Raw genomic sequence first — 10,529 nt, 5'->3', positions numbered from 1 at the left:
TGTCTCTGTGTGTGTCTCTGTGTGTGTATCTCTGTGTCTCTGTGTGTGTGTCTCTGTGTGTGTGTCTCTGTGTGTGTGTCTCTGTGTGTTTGTCTCTGTGTGTGTCTCTGTGTGTGTGTCTGTGTGTGTGTCTCTGTGTTTGTCTGTCTGTGTTTTTGTCTCTGTGTGTGTGACTTTCTCTGTGTGTCTCTGTGTGTGTGTCTCTGTGTGTAGGTCTTTGTGTGTGTCTCTGTGTGTGAGTGTCTCTGTGTGTGTGTCTCTGTGTTTGTGTCTCTGTGTGTGTGTCTCTGCGTGTGTGTCTCTGTGTGTGTGTCTCTGTGTGTGTGTGTGTGTGCGTGTGTGTCTGTGTGTGTATCTGTGTGATTATGTGTGTCTGTGTGTGTGTCTCTCTGTGTGTGTCTCTCTGTGTGCGTGTCTTTCTGTGATTGTGTCTGTCTGTGTGTGCGTGTGTTTTTGTGTGTCTGTGTGTGTGTGTGTCTCTGTTTGTGTGTGTGTCTGTGTGTGTGTCTCTGTGTGTGTGTGTGTCTCTGTGTGTGTGTCTCTGTGTGTGTGTGTCTGTGTGTTTGTCTCTGTGTGTGTGTCTCTGTGTGTGTTTCTGTGTGTGTGTGTCTCTGTGTGTGTGTGTCTGTCTGTGTGTGTCTGTGTGTGTGTGTGTGTGTGTGTTTGTGTCTGTGTGTGTGTGTGTCTCTGTGTGTGTGTGTGTCTGTGTGTGTGTCTGTGTGTGTTTGTCTGTGTGAGTGTGTGTCTCTGTGTGTGTGTGTCTGTTTTTGTGTGTGTCTCTGTTTGTGTGTCTCTGTGTGTGTGTGTCTCTGTGTGTGTGTGTCTGTGTGTGTGTGTCTGTGTGTGTGTCTCTGTGTGTGTGTCTCTGTGTGTGTGTCTCTGTGTGTGTGTCTCTGTTTATGTGTGTCTGTATGTGTGTCTGTGTCTGTCTCTCTGTGTGTGTTTCTGTGTTGGTCTGTCTGTGTGTTTCTGTCTGTGCTTGTCTGTGTTTGCGTTTCTCTCTGCGCGTTTGTCTGTGTTTGTGTATGTGTCTCTTGGGTTGAAACAGTTTGATTTATTATAGGATATTATTTTCGGAAACAAAAGCATAACTATTAAAATCACAACAACTGAAGGTCAGTAAATAATTCCTTTGTGGGGCCCGGGGATGGCCTTTGGGGGTCTGGGTGGGCCTTTGGGGGCGCCGGTGATCCTTTGGGAGCGTGGGGGGCCTGTGGGGGGCACAGGGCGGGCCTTTGGGTGCCGGGGGTCCTTGTGGGGACCGGTGGAGGGCCTTTGGGACCGCGTGGGTCCTTTGGGAGCGCGAGGGGCCTTTGGGGACCGGGGGAGGGCCTTTGGGACCCCGTTGGTCCTTTGGGAGCTCGATGGGCCTTTGGGGGGCCTGGGGATGGCATTTGGGTGTCTGGGTGGGCCTTTGGGGCGCCGGTGGCCCTTTGGGAGCTTGGGGGGGTCCTTTGAGTGTCCGGGGGGCAGTTGGGGGCCTGAGGACATTTGGGGACCGGTGGAGGGCCTTTGGGAGCTTGGGGGGCCTTTGAGGACCGGGGGCTTCCTTCGGGGTTGGGGTAGGAGGATTGGAACCCTTTGGGGTTGGGTTAGAGGACCTCACAACACTGTTCAAATGAAACTTGTGTATTATAACGACCACACTCAAATTCTCTTCTAAAATCTCTTCAAAAATCTTCTTTTAAAATGTCTCTATCTGTTTCGCCGAAATAGTTCCATAACCTGTCTAAAACAGTTTCGCCCAAATAATCACTAAACGCAAATTCAGCGTGTTCCTTTGTTATTGGCATCCCTGCGCTAACGCATTTCAAATTAATAGGAAACCTTTTCGCGCAATAAAACAATTCATCGCTAAGATGTTTCTTGCATAATTGTTTCCATGGCCTTTGGTTATTAATATCCTTTGGAGTTCGACCAAAAGAGTTGTTCCCGAGGCAAAGACATTAATGATTTGGATATATTCCTGGAGAAATGTTTCTAGGCGAAAATTTTTAAAGTCTGACAGATGATGTCATTGATTGATTGATCTGTCAAGAAAGGGGAAATTAATTTGTTGTTTATAAGGGGAATTATTGATTCACGATAGGTGAATTGAGGTCGACAGCACAGGTGTTCCACGGTCGATGTTGTTGTTGTTGTAAGTGCACGCACTCAGCGAATGTCAATGTGGTTGTTTTTTTTTTTTACACACATTGATTACGCAATCAAGTTCTCGGAAATTCACTTCCCCCTCGAGTCCTAGATCAATAACATTGTTCCCGTTAGAATTCAATGCGCATGTGCAACCTTCGTTCCAGAGTTATTACACATAGAAACATCAAATAAATCGACCTTGGAAAAAGAGGTCATTGACCGATTACGCAATCTTTCTCCCTAATGACTCTATGCCCATATTTGGAGCCCTGTCAGTATTCTATGCCCATAAAAGGAGCCCTGACACGAGTAACACCCCCATCTCTACTAGCGCAGTGGAAGTGCGTTGGGTTTTTGCCCCGGAGATGGATGGATCGAAACCTCATCGAACCTCACTGTCTAGTGTTGTTTGGTCAGGTTTCGATCCACCGACCTTTGAAGCTGCTCTGAAGATTATTATCAAGAAAACTTCATCATTGTGATAACGCTCCTTGATCCTTTGTTTGGTTCTTCAATTTTTAATTCTCGATAATCCTGGTTTGTTAAATACCTTTGTTTTTCTCTTTAAAGATGCTTTCTCTGTTTATTGTGTAACACTGTTTTTTTTTAAACTTACGTGTAGCTTACTTGGATCATATTAAAATCATTTTTGTATTATTATGGTCACTTATATAGTAATCATGACGTCATGGCGTAATGATATTATTTCATGATGTTTTTGTGTTGAAAGATATTAGTAAAATGTTAGACTTTTATTTAAACCTACTTTTATTTAAGTTGGTTTATTTAAACCAACTGTAGTACCGTTTTTTTTTTAACTTGCGTGTAGCTTGCTTGGATATAAAGGATAAGATGGTGCAGTCAGGTTTCGCTGATGAAGGATGATGGACTGCCGAAAATTTTGATTTTTTGGCGATTTAACTAAAGCAGAAGGAAAAGTGGGATGGCCTAGAATGGAGTGCGAAGACACCAGAAGAAAAGATTCTTCAAATACCAAGAACATCAAAATTAAAACATTTTTGACCCCCTGGCTCCGTCTTAGCTCATACCGGAAAACCGGGACTTTATACGATTTTTATTTGATTGTTATACAATTATTAAGATATTTTCTTTGTGTCAATTCTCTCGTTTGCGGTTACACTAAATCGTAAAAGGATTCAAGCGGAAACTTTTCTTGTTTATAAGAAAGTCCAACCAAGCAGTTGTAACACAAAATTTATCTGCATCTAATCATCGAGGAATACAACAGTCAGTAGGTGGTACAAGCGTTATGTTTAGTAAAGCTATTCAACAGTATGGGCTAGTGGGAATATAACATTAAGTAATAAAGGTGGTATTGTTCGAGTCAGAAGAAAATAAGGATTTTATCTATATGTTAATAGTCAACTAAGGTATAAGCAAAAGCATATTGAGGTCTTTTCATGAAAATTTCTGTTCCCGGGTATTCCTGATTTTAAAACGTATATGGTTGTTCAACTTTCCAATTAACCAATTTAAGGAATCAGGTTTTACTTTTAGTGTTCTGGTGCTTTAAGTAGCTATAACTCTAGTAACGGAGGAGCTTGTGCAACTGGGTCGGCTTCAGGTGGATAAATGCTGCGATGAGTCATCAGTAATATTATTCAATAGCCAACAGTTATGTATTAAACATTGTGCAGTCCCTACACTAGTGGTTCTCAAACTTATTTAGACCCTGTACCGCTTTTTACCCACTAAACATTTTGGGACCTCTTCTCAGTTACCGATACTAACTAAACTATAGCTAAAATATAAATAAAATTGCCAGTCCTAGAGTTAAAGGGTTGTTTTATTTTTTGTTGGCTGGCCGCGTACCCCCAAAAAATTTTGTGAAACCCCAAGGGGTATGTGTAGTACAGTTTACACAACTTAACACAACTAAATTAAATTTATGATTGTTCACTCTCTCGCAAGCAATGTTAATGAGGTGCTTCTGATGTTTTTTTGAGTGTACTAAACTGTATTAGATTAGAAAAACTATTGAATTAAATTTTACAAACGACATAACCCCCCCCCCCCTGGATACAGTCTTGGTTTCAGTCTCTTTTTCAAAATTCCCTTAAGAATAGCATTTTTCTATTAACGCTAATTTAGATAATAGTTATCATTCCTGAATCACCTAGAAATAGAAATTTTTTCTCACTTGCCAGTTTCTTTTTTAATGCGTGTTTTTTAATTTTTGGTTACTATGGGCCGTTTTTAGTCCTTTGCTAGATTGCAGTTACCAATGCAACCATTATCATGTCATCTGGACTTTCTGGTCTTAATCCTTTCGAGTGAGCCTTTATTCCTTCTGGGTTTATGGAATTTAATTACTTGTAACGTCGATCCCTTTCTTCCAGCTCACTTGAGAAGAGTGGATTTCGATGAGAAGCCATTGGAAATTGTTACGAAATGGCCAGCTGCTGAGCGATTGGGAGTTTTCGCTTCAGATAAAACAGGGCTCATTAATCAAAAGCCTCAGTTCATAAGAAGCTTTGTTCTCCAAGAGAATGACAATGGTGATATTATGGTAAGATATACTGCAACGGCTACATTAATAAGTTCACACAATTTAGACATTTAGGGGAGGGGCAGTTGCACGCTCAATAATTTGGATAAAAAATTATTAAATAGCCCCTTCATTATCCATGACCCTTGATTATCCGGATGTAGACCCTTCCCCCCCCCCAATAAAAATGCTGTAGCTACACCCCTGTTTATTAGCCATTTGCTTCAAATCATTGTAGCGGCATTCAGCGCAACCTAGAAAAGAATTAACCTGTAAAATCAGCAAAGTCGCTAGTAAAACAAAGGGGTTAAACTATATTCATGCGACAAGCGCCGATATGCCGTTTCTCATAGCCTATTGTACAGATCTGTCAGATTCTCAATAACATTGGCTGATAATTTCTTTTTTTTAGCATTTAAACTTTGATACCAAAGAGAGAAATAAAGGGAGAGTTAAAAGAAAATATATGAAAAGTAGTATGTGCAACCCCACCCCTCAGATTCTTCCTCCCCCTCCCTATATTTAGAAAATACCTTTGGGGGGAGTTTTCAAAAAATTGTCTTTTTTGTATTTTCATTGATAAATGTAGAAATGACAAGTTTTTCCCCTCCCCTATATTTTTAAATTCCCCCCCCCTAAATTTTCTTGAATTGACGCCACTAAGTAACGAAAGCAGAAAAATTGAGCTTGGTAATATTTTTTTTTCTTAAACATAGGGTAAAGACCAAAGAGTTAAATAACAATATTATGTTTAATGGAGGCTTTCTTTATGGTCGCTCTTAGAGGGTGGGATGAATCCTATCCTATTGTTTGCATGGGTGACATACTTAAATGATAACGAAGAACAAGAAGATAAAAGTTACCATATGCAATATGAGTAATGTCTTTGACCAATCAGGACATGTATTCCAGTGAGACTTAGCGCTTCATATTCATGAAGGTAGAAAATCCATCAACAAAAACCAACAGTGGCTTTTTAGCATAATAGATAATTTTTCAGCTTAAAGATAATTCCGGTATTATATTTCTTGATTACTTAAGTAGATAATCTTGGTATAATTTTTTAATTAGATATTTTAAAAAAAAGTTGATCTATTTTGTTAAAAAGAGGGATGCTGTCAATAATCGGCAATGAAGACCATTTCAAAGAAATACTCAATTTATTTATATTTATATAAATCAATTTATTTTATTTAATAATTTTCTTTTTTTAATTTATTTGGTCTCTTTAACTTATTTTATTAATTTGTCGCAGTTGTAACTTTGACGTTGCTATTTGTTGGCATTTTTTGTTGCTGTTATAATGTTGCAAAATAAAAAAAAAACTAAGTATTTAAAGGGAATCGTGTTACAAAGTATACATGTGATTACAGGTTTGGCCCTTTTGACAATGGCTTCATTTCATGAAAATTTAGGGGGGGGATTCTATGAGAACACCAGAAAATAGGTATATTCGATGGAACTACCCCTAAAAAGTAATCTAGGGGGGAATACAGTGGGGGGCATGTCCCCCTGTTCCCTTCCATTTGATGCAAGTTGTTCCCTTCCAGTTTCGACCGTTTAACTTTGCCCTGGCGGATATAGGGGGACGGGGGACCCCGCCTCCCCCCTTAAGATTTTATCTGGCGCTCTGTTATCCTATTTTTTTTATTTTCTTTACCTTTTTTTAGAATACGTTTTTCAATTTCCCCCCAAGATTTTGCTCTAGATCCGCCCCTGGAACTTTGCCACCTAAATAACCGGAATATACCCTAGACCTAAAAGAAATATTCAGGAAAAAACGTAGTGCAGGTACTAATATCACTGGGTATTCAAACTGTTCGTTTCTGCAAATTTTATTATCTAATTAGGAAAACTGTAATGAGTCACCTATCTTCGTTAGGACCGCATTAAAAGCTTGATTTTTTACTTAAGAGATGTCGAGTCGTTGCTCGAACGGTCAGCACATTTCAATCTTAACAAATAAATCCTATCCTGTTTCTAACTGGCCTAAAAGTGATATGTCTGCCAGGTTTGTAGCCCCTCCCCACTAAATTTGTGAATTAAACAACAAGCTTTGTTTGTAATTAAGGATTTGCAATTATTACTTAAATAATTACTAATTTAATACTTAATACATATTAAGTTAGTTAATATTCAATATACATTTAATATTTAATACACATTATTTTATTAATTCATTTTTTTTTATTTTTTTGTGAATTAAGTTTCAGAGGATGGTTTCACTCACCAGCTCTTCCACTTATTTTTTGGTATTTGTTTATAATTTCATTTTATCAATGCATTTGAGCTTTTTTTTTTTTTTTTTTTTTGTGTGTGTGTACTAAACTGCATGCATTATATTGCATCTCTATAGAATTAGATTCAGTTTACTATTATTTACCCCCTCGCAGGCAATGCATTTGATGTGTTTTTGATACTTTTTTGGGTGTAATAAAGTTCATTAGGTCGTGCAGTCCTGTACCATTAAATCCAATTTATAATTACTTACTCCTTCGCAAGCAATGTATTTGAGGTATTATTGATAATATTTTGCATGTCATAAACTACACTTTGTTGTGTATTCCCTGTACAATTAGATTAAACCTTTGATTATTTACTCTCTCGCAAGCAGTGATGTCTTTCGGGGGGGGGGGGGGGGGGAAGGGGGGTAGTTGTACCCCAATAATTTGGAGAAAAAAAATTATATAGACCATACCCCTTGACTCTGTGGATGGGGACCTATCTTGCTCCCCCAACAAAAATATTGGACCTACGACCTTGCTCGCAAGCAATGGAATTGAGGTGTTTTAGTTACTTTTTTGGGCGTAGTAAACTATAGTAGCATCTGCAGTCTCTGTACAGTTTAATTCAATTTATAAACGTGCACTCCCTGGCAGGCAATGCTTTTGAAGTGTTTTGGATGCTTCTTTAGGTGTACTAAACTGTATTAGGTTGCAGAGGGTTTCTAAGGGCAAGGGTTGAAAGTTATGCCCTGGGGCCATATAAGGTTTTTAATTGAAAGCGTTTTCGTAGAAACTTCAAAAGGGCTCACTCAATTGGAAACTGAAAGGGCTAGTGCCTTTTTTAATAGTTGAAAGTGATTGGAGAGCGACTAACACCCCTCTCACGTCGATTATTTCCCCAAACACATCCAATCAAAATTTTGAGATATTCATTTTGTTCAACGTAGTTGAAAGTTTAGGAAATAAGGTCTTTTAGGATGATAACCCCCTCAGAGCCCTCAGTGCAAGATTTTTAAGTTATTCCCTGGGGGCATATAAGGTTTAAATAGAAAGTTGTTGTAGAAATTTCAAAAAGGGCGCATTTGATCGGAAATTGAAATTGTCCTTTTTAATTGTCGAAAGTCAGTGGAAATTAATTAACCCCCCTCTCACGCCCACCATTTCCCCAAAAAAACATTCAATCAAAGTTTAGAAATAGCCATTTTGTTCAACGTAATTGAAAGTTCTGGAAATTATGTATTTAAGGATGAAAAAATCCCCAGTGCCCCCAGGGCAAAAGTTGTAAGTTATGCCCTGGGGGCATATAAGGTATTGATAGATGGGGTTGTCGTAAAACTTCAAAAGGGGTTCATTCAATTGGAAATTGAGAGGGCTAGTGCCCTTTTTAATAGTCGAAAGTGATTGGAGGGTAAGTAACCCCCCTTTCACGCCCACCATTCCTCCAAACACATCCAGTACAAATTTTCAGATAGCCATTTTGTTCAACGTAGTAGAAAGTTCTGGAAATTAAGTCTTTGAGAATGACACCCCCCTCTCCAGCCCTCAGGGCAAGGGTTGTAAGTTATGCCCTGGGGGCATATAAGGTTTTTATTGAAAGTTTAGTCGTAGAAACTTCAAAAGGGCTCATTTGATTGGAAATTGAAAGGGCTAGTGCCCTTTTTAATAGTTGAAAGTGATTGGAGAGCGACTAACGCCCCTCTCACGCCCACCATTTCCCCAAACACATCTAAGCCAAATTTTGAGATAGCCATTTTGTTTAACTTAATTGAAAGTTCTGGGAATTAGGTCTTAGAGGATGATAACCACCCTAACAGCCCATAGGGTAAGGGTTGCAATTTTTGCCCTTGGGGCATATAAGGTGTTTATAGAAAGCGTTGTCGATTCAAAAAGGCCTCATTTGATTGGAAATTGAAAGTACCAACCAAATGACAGTATTTACACACTATAGAGTATACGCTCAGCTCTCTCATATGCTTGGGATTTTAAGCACAATTCTTCCGTAATTTTTCAAACATGTAAGCTTATCAACAAATTACTCTTTTCAAAAGGGCCCAATGATGAATTTGAAAAGTCCAGTTATTGTCTTGAACAACATCAAATTGTATAATTTTTCCTTTAAACTTCAAAATGTGTGACATATAAAAGAGGAGAAAATGAAAACACTTTTCAATGTGTGGACAGGGATCCGCGCGAACGCAGCTACCACTACCAAAATTACACTGTTGAGTTACCCCCATTTGGGGTAATCACAGGGGATTATTCGCTCTCCAATCACTTTCAACTATTAAAAAAGGCACTAGCCCTTTCAATTTCCAATTGAATGAGCCCTTTTGAAGTTTCTACGAAAACGCTTTCAATTAAAAACCTTATATGGCCCCAGGGCATAACTTTCAACCCTTGCCCTTAGGGTTGTGGGGGGAGGGGTTTCCAAAACTTTCAACTACGTTGAATAAAAACACTATCTAAAAATTTTGATTGGATGGGTGTGGGGAAAAGGTGGGCGGGAGAGGGGGGTTAGTTGCCCTCAAATCACTTTCGACTATTAAAAAGGGCACTAGCCCTTTGAGTTTCCAATCGAATGAGCCCTTTTTTAAGTTTCTACGACAAAGATTTTAATAAAAACCTTTTATACACCCAGGGCGCAGGGCATAACTTATAACCCTTGCCCTGAAGACTGTGGGGGGAGTGTCCTGCTCAAAGGTATAATTTCCTGAACTTTGAACTGTGTGGAACAAAATGGCTATCTCAAAATTTTTATTGGATGTGTTTGGGGAAATGATGGGCGTGGAAGGGGTGTCAGTTGCCTTCCAATCACTTTCGACTATTTAAAAGGCCACTAGCCATTTCAATTTCCAATCGCATGAGCCCTTTTTGACGTTTCTACGACAACGCTTTCTATAAAAACCTTATATGCCCCCAGGGCATAGCTTACAACCCTTGCCCTGAGGGCTGTGTGTGTGTGGGGGGGGGGGTTGTCATCCTCAAAGACCTAATATCCAGAACTTAAAACTACGTTGAATAAAATGGTTATCTCAAAGTGCTTATTGGATGGGTTTGGGGAAATGGTTGACGTGATATGGGGCTTAGATACCCTCAAATCCCTTTCAACTATTAAAAAGGGAAGAAACCATTTGAATTTCAAATTGACTTAGTCCTTTTTGAGGTTTTTACTACAACACTTTCTATGAAATCCTTATATGCCCCTAGAGCATAACTTACAACCCCTCAAAAACATAATTTTTATCTGGAAATCAACTACGCTGAACAAAATGGCATTCTCAAAATTTTGATTGGATGTGTTTCGGGAAATGGTGGGAGTGGAAGGGGTGTTAGTTGCCTTCCAATCACTTTCGACTTTTAAAAAGGGCACAAGCCACTCCAATTTCCAATCGAATGAGCCCTTTTCGAAGTTTCTACGGCAACTTCTTCGATACCAAGTGCCCTGGTCTAAAACCAAGAAAAAAAAAATAATAATACAGTCTGCCAACATCGTTCTTTACTTAGAAGACAGCACGATTGCGCTGCCTATGATATAATGAGATAGGGTGTTTTAGAATACGTTAATAACCAAATCAAAGTGGTTGACCATTTCACTTACACTGGTTCTATTATATCTTTGGACAGCCTAATAGACCACGATGCTATTGCCCGCTCGGTCA

The sequence above is a fragment of the Artemia sp. Qi Xiang Cuo genome, chromosome 6, assembly GCF_049724085.1.
Source record: "Artemia sp. Qi Xiang Cuo chromosome 6, ASM4972408v1, whole genome shotgun sequence".
Classification (NCBI taxonomy): domain Eukaryota; kingdom Metazoa; phylum Arthropoda; class Branchiopoda; order Anostraca; family Artemiidae; genus Artemia; species Artemia sp. Qi Xiang Cuo.
Note: the sequence above shows the minus strand (reverse complement) of the source record.